The sequence below is a fragment of the Macrobrachium rosenbergii genome, chromosome 12, assembly GCF_040412425.1.
Source record: "Macrobrachium rosenbergii isolate ZJJX-2024 chromosome 12, ASM4041242v1, whole genome shotgun sequence".
Classification (NCBI taxonomy): domain Eukaryota; kingdom Metazoa; phylum Arthropoda; class Malacostraca; order Decapoda; family Palaemonidae; genus Macrobrachium; species Macrobrachium rosenbergii.
In genome coordinates this window covers 94,629,058-94,635,510 of record NC_089752.1, presented here as the reverse complement: position 1 = coordinate 94,635,510, position 6,453 = coordinate 94,629,058, and positions in this window count along the sequence as shown.

The following is a 6,453-nucleotide window of genomic DNA, read 5'->3' as shown; positions in this document are numbered from 1 at the left end:
ATTTATGACGATTGGACTGATTTGTTTCCCTCTAGTCAATAATATTTTAGTGTTCAGAGTTTTGTGATCTTCTTGTATGAACCAAAAAGCATCGACGTAACGAAGTCGGAACATCCAGTATTTAGCTGATGTACATCATATATGTTAATTACACGGAAAACTAAATTTAATAGAGTTCAGGTCCAGGGTTCACAATAAGGGATATGGTCCCTTTGTATATATTAACATAGAACGTATAACACTGCAGATGCAAAAGTGACCAGTTGGTTTTCTGAAAACAATAGATTATCCTATTGAAAAATTCAGTTCTGATAAAATAAATGAAAAGTGAACTCTAGATCAAGTCTGTCAAGTCATCATTCTTCGTATGCTGACAGCCCTGGGCAAATTAGAGCAATTCTCTCTCTCTCTCTGTTCATCAGCTCAGTTGAATTTGTTTCTAGAAATTAATTTCTCGCTCGCTGGTTCGGCTGTAGGTCCCGTTGCTAGAGCTGATGGAAACTTAGCCAAGGGTAGAGCTGTTTAACTTTCTCTCTCTCTCTCTCTCTCTCTCTCTCTCTCTCTCTCTCTCTCTCTCTCTCTCTCTCTCGGAATATGATGTGCAATTCATTAGAAAAATTGATATCCCCGTCAACATTATCGCAAAGTTGAATTCACTTTCATTTACTCTGGTTGCCGAGATAACCCACCAGGTATTTAACATCTTCTCTCCCAGCATTATATTTTTTAATACTGTAATATCAATTCCAAGGCTCCAGCTACTCCACGCGTTTATTGCAGACGTCTTTTATAAATTATATAAATTGTACCTCACACGTATCGAACTGTCGGCCTAACCGCCCAGTTCTCCTCGCTGCTGGGAGAAAGGGAGCTGGGGATTTGGTACAATACATGTACACATCGTTACCGGGGTCTAAGCGATGTCAGGCAGGGCAGCCGATCGAGGCTACGGCCTACCCCAACGCCAAATCAAAGTCCTTCAAAAGCAGGCATCGCGCTTACCCCATGTACAAATGGGAATAAAGCACGTTAAAACGAAGAAGTACGTTTATAAAGAAGATACTTCAGTAGCAATAGCCTTTATATATATATATATATATATATATATATATATATATATATATATATATATATATATATATATATATATATATATATATATATATATATATATATATATATATATATATATATATGACTGAATCACGAAAGTATGGAGCGTGATGAATCTATAAATAAGGACAAAATCCTATTGAAATATACATGTATTATATATATATATATATATATATATATATATATATATATATATATATATATATATAGATATATACTGTATATATATATAATATATATATATATATATAATATATATATATATATATATATATATATATATATATATATATATTTATATATATATATATATATATATATATATATATATATATATATATATATATATATATATATATATATATATATATATATATATATATATATATATATATATATATATATATATATATATATATATATATACACACACACAAAGAATATCCTGGTTTTAAGTAAAGGCTCTATGATCCTTTTCCTGCATGTTATTTCATGCTTGAGAATCTTGTCTCCCTTCTCATTGACATGGCCTCGCCTTACCACCGAGTCTCTAGATCGATTCCTTGAGGAAGAAACAATGAGAACCTTTTCCTGAAAAGTACATTTTTTTCTGTTTTCTAGGTTAACATTACAAAGGTCTCTGTGCATGTCCTTGTGATTGGTCTCTTAATTGTACGAGTATGGGTTTTTTGAAGTTTCTGAAAAAGGTATCTATATTAGTTGTATAATCACTTCAGGCATAAAGATTTATGAATGTTAAACTTTTCCCTGAGATGGGAGTAAAAATGACAGAATTGCCTATCCAATGTTTCATGTACTATACAAAACATTATTCTCTCTCTCTCTCCCGTTACAGATCCCCGTGCCTGATTTCTTAAACATGTCAATAAAAATGCATCTTGTAAAAACATTCCGTTTCCCAATCATATAGTAACACTCCAAAGGAGAAATGATGCAATATCCAAAATTAGAAATCATCAGTTACTTAACACTGTGTAAGATTTGGTATACTAATGAGGAACAGTTTGAAACACAGGTTATACTTCAGAGCAATACATGCTAAGCAAATTAACCTTAGAATGCTGTAAGGAGAAATAAAAAAGCTAGATACAAGTCTACAGAACAACCGACTTTCCCACTGCCGGCAAAAGGATGAGAGAAAAAATTACAATGGTCAACAAGACATGCCCAGATATTCAACTCGCTCTGCTGAGATCACAGGTTCGATTCAGTTGAAAATCTGTTCTGTTGCAAAGTAACTCCCGAAATGAATGCTCTTGTTTGTTTTATTTTTTTTACTGTTATCTCCCTCTACATTGCCATCACTGAACTTCTATCATCATGCAGTTTTTAATGATACAGACGTGCATACATGCACATATACATATCTATATATCTGTCTGTCTATCTATTTATCTATCTATATAGATATGTAAAGAGTAGAGACCTGGTTGTTAGACTATTGATGTGGGTCGCAAAATATAACGTATGGGGATGCAGATATGCCGCTGTTGAAGAAATTACTGTCTAATGAAGATCTAAGTTTTAAATGTACGAATATATTCAATGGCAATGGAATATATGATATGCAGTTACCATATGCTTCTATTCAACCTTTGCTGAATATCCTGTGTTTAAGTAACGATGTTTTGGAATATAGACGAAATCATGAAAATAGATATATAAGATTCAGAAATGTGCAAGCACCACCATTAGGGACATTTCAATATAGGCAAATGAGAACCCGAGTGTAAATTTGTAACTACGATGGTCGTAGCACCGAAACTAGGCTTAGCCCAAAATTTACATTAGGCGTTATGCTGCTCCATTCGAAGAAATGTGACAAAGAAACTGTTAAGATCCCCAAGAAGATGCTCCAGATTTTTTTTTTGTTTCCCAATGAGTCCACTCATAAACTAAATCTCTCTCTCTCTCTCTCTCTCTCTCTCTCTCTCTCTCTCTCTCTCTCTCTCTCTCTCTCTCTCTCTCTCTCTCTCTCTCTCTCTCTCTTCAAATTTTGTGTCATGATCACCTAACCTTCCTTAAAAAAAGTATGAGCGCTCGTTAGGTCAACGTTATGATAAAGTAACGATGCAAAGAATCTTTTCCTTCATTTTATACCTAGCTTACTTTCTCTCTCTCTCTCTCTCTCTCTCTCTCTCTCTCTCTCTCTCTCTCTCTCTCTCTCTCTCTGTACAAACTAACCCGTCATGTCCTGTTAACACCCGTCTCGATATCTAAAATTTTATTTACATTCACACGAACCTGTTGCTCAGATTTCACACTTTTGCATTTTATTTCGAATTTAGATTTCTCTGTTGAATGAAAAAATATGTAATGTTATAGTAAATCATCATCATCAAGCAGAATGACAAATCCATACACGGGTACTTGGGGAAGGGAATAGCTGTAGGCCTCCAGTATAATGAAATAGTGGGTTGCACTTAAAGGTTTGATGATGGTCCCACACGAGAAAGGAGCGAGATCTCACTCCACCTTAACGTCATGGAAAATAGCAGGAAAGTGAATTAAGGTGATGTTAAGTGATAGTTGAGTTTCTTAGCAGGCGAATTAACTTTGGAACAATTTTACAGAGGCGATAAAAGAATAAATCATAAGTTATATTACGGAAACGCTGCAATATTGAAATAAAGCAGCTAATATTCAAAATGAACTCAGCGATTTAGATTATGCTTTATCCATTCTTGGCACATTTTGAAACAGTGTATAGCACTCAAATTTTAACAGGAGCGTAGTGCATGTAAAAAAGTTAAGCATACCTTAGTTTAACCAGACCACTGAGCTAATTAACAGCTCTCCTAGGGCTGGCCCGAAGGATTAGATTTATCTTACGTGGCTAAGAACCAGTTGGTTACCTAGCATCGGGACCTACAGCTTAATGTGGAATCCGAACCACATTTGAACGAGAAATGAATTTCTATCACCCGAAATCAATTCCTCTAATTCTTCATTGGCCGGTCGGGGAATCGAACGCGGGAAAAGCATAGTGCTAGCTGAAAACGATACCCACCCGTCCATTGAGGAACTCGTGCATGTAAGGGAATATATAAATCATACTGCATACGACGTGGGGTAGTTAATTCGTAGATAGATAACGGGCGAGCTAGTTAAAAAAAAAAATAATAAAAGCAAAACAAAAGGTGTGTATGTATCATCTTTCCACTCATGAGGGAAGCCAAGGCAGAATCAAGGGAGGGCAGACCTCAGCGCGCTTCCAATCAGCCGTCTCAGGTCTGTGCGTTGTCTCTGTGAGAGGGCGTCAGATGAACCCGTAAGGCGGATCGAGGGACAATTGTAGGGTCTGCAGCCGGTATCGGGTGCTCTGGCGACCTCCCTTTTTGGAAATGATTGCTGCTGGTAATGAGAATTGCGGAGAGGAAGACAGACACGTTCATATCCGGTGGAAGGAGTCGTCGTGAGTGGAAAGTGCGAGGGAAGGAGGGAGGGAGAGTGATCAGTGCGATTTTCAACTTCATTTTCTCCTTCGTCAGGAACTGTTTGATTGCCTCGTTGAATTAGGGTTCAGAGGTGAGACACGAAATGGCTGTCGTGTAATTAGTCGGAGAGTGGTGTTTCAGTTGCTGACAAAACCTTTTCGAGTGAATTCCATTCTTCACTTTCAACTCATTCCAACCTTCTTGGAACTAATATATTGGAAGCTTGTTTCGGTCTGAAATCCATGAAAATACTAGATTATAAGGTCATGGTAAGAGATGAATATACCCATTAACAGAACTTGAAGGTCAGCCAAGTCCCCCAAGACTGATTCTAGAATGAATGGTCGATTTTGATTTTATCACCCAGGGGTATCAAAGTTATCAGAAGCCGCATCTTCGAAGTTAAAAGGTGTCCATTCCTAAAGGAATAATGTACTGCAAGATATCTTATAAGATAGATAAAAGTTTTTGAAAGAATGATTATTATAAACCTGTGAAGGGACAGTTTAAAAAAAAAAGTCGTTTCTTGTCAAATAGGTACTCAAGAAAACGAGCAGACTTTGATACTGATAACTTCGTAACCAGTTTAACGAAGTGTGCTGTCTAGTCGCCGTATTGCGAGAAAATAACTCATTTTTCTGACGAAGATTGTTTCATAAAAACATCCAAAATGGGCATATGACGCTCGGAACTGAGGGGGAAAGGAATCGAAAGGTCGCATGATGTTTCAAACATGAAGTAAGCATCTTTATAGATAGGAGTGGATGATTTTAAAGAAAAAGCTAACTTAGTCTAAAGTATTTTTTATACCTTGTACACCAGGAAAGAAGAAAGTAGCTTTAACCTTTTCAAATTGGGTTTCCTAGGAAAACACAACTCTTCTCTTGGTACCTGTTGATGCGAAATTGTTATCAGCGAGTGCCAGTCTTTTATAATTAGTGAGAGTAAATGTATTTGAAAATAAGTTTGTCACTAGGAACTGAATTCATGAAGGATGAATGAAACAAGTTGAACGTTGTGTTTCAGTTTACAATCCTTGATTTGATATTCAGTTACAAGGATTATTTTCAGTTACGTTCGTATCTTCGGATTTCATGTTGTCATAATATTGCCTTTTTTAAGTCGTTATTCCATATATTTTTAGAAAACCATATAAAATAGTGATATTCAGGTATATATATATATATATATATATATATATATATATATATATATATATATATATACATATACATATATATACTGTATATATATATATATATATATATATATATATATATATATATATATATATATATATATATATATATATATATATATATATATATATATATATATTGTCACGAAGTGATCAAACACCTGATTATTATACAAATAACAATACCATAAAGTTACCTCACTTCGACCAGATACTTGAAACCTTATAATAAAGATATTAAGACTGAATACTCTAAAGGTACAGTGATCCCATAAAACTTACTTATCACTTGAGAAAATCAATGTGAGTTTATCAAGTTATGGGTGAGGTTACAATTAATAAGTTATAGCCAGACTAGTGAAAAATGGGTATCACTTCAACAAACACTGTAACTGTTTCTCTGGTTCTATTTTACCTAGATAAGTCTCAGGTGAACAAACAGATATATACTTACCCTGTACACATTCATTAATTTCTCTAATTACTGGTGGTCAAAATGAAACGCTGTGTTTTTAAAAGTTTAAACAAACAAATTTATTTCTAAGTTCAAAAGTTATATGCAGAGTTCACAATCTTGAAAAGATTTACTATTAATTGATAACAGTGTAAGATTTAAGTATTTCTTAATCAAGTTTAATTCACTAAACTTTAATTTATTAAGAAAGCAATTTGGTTAGGTAA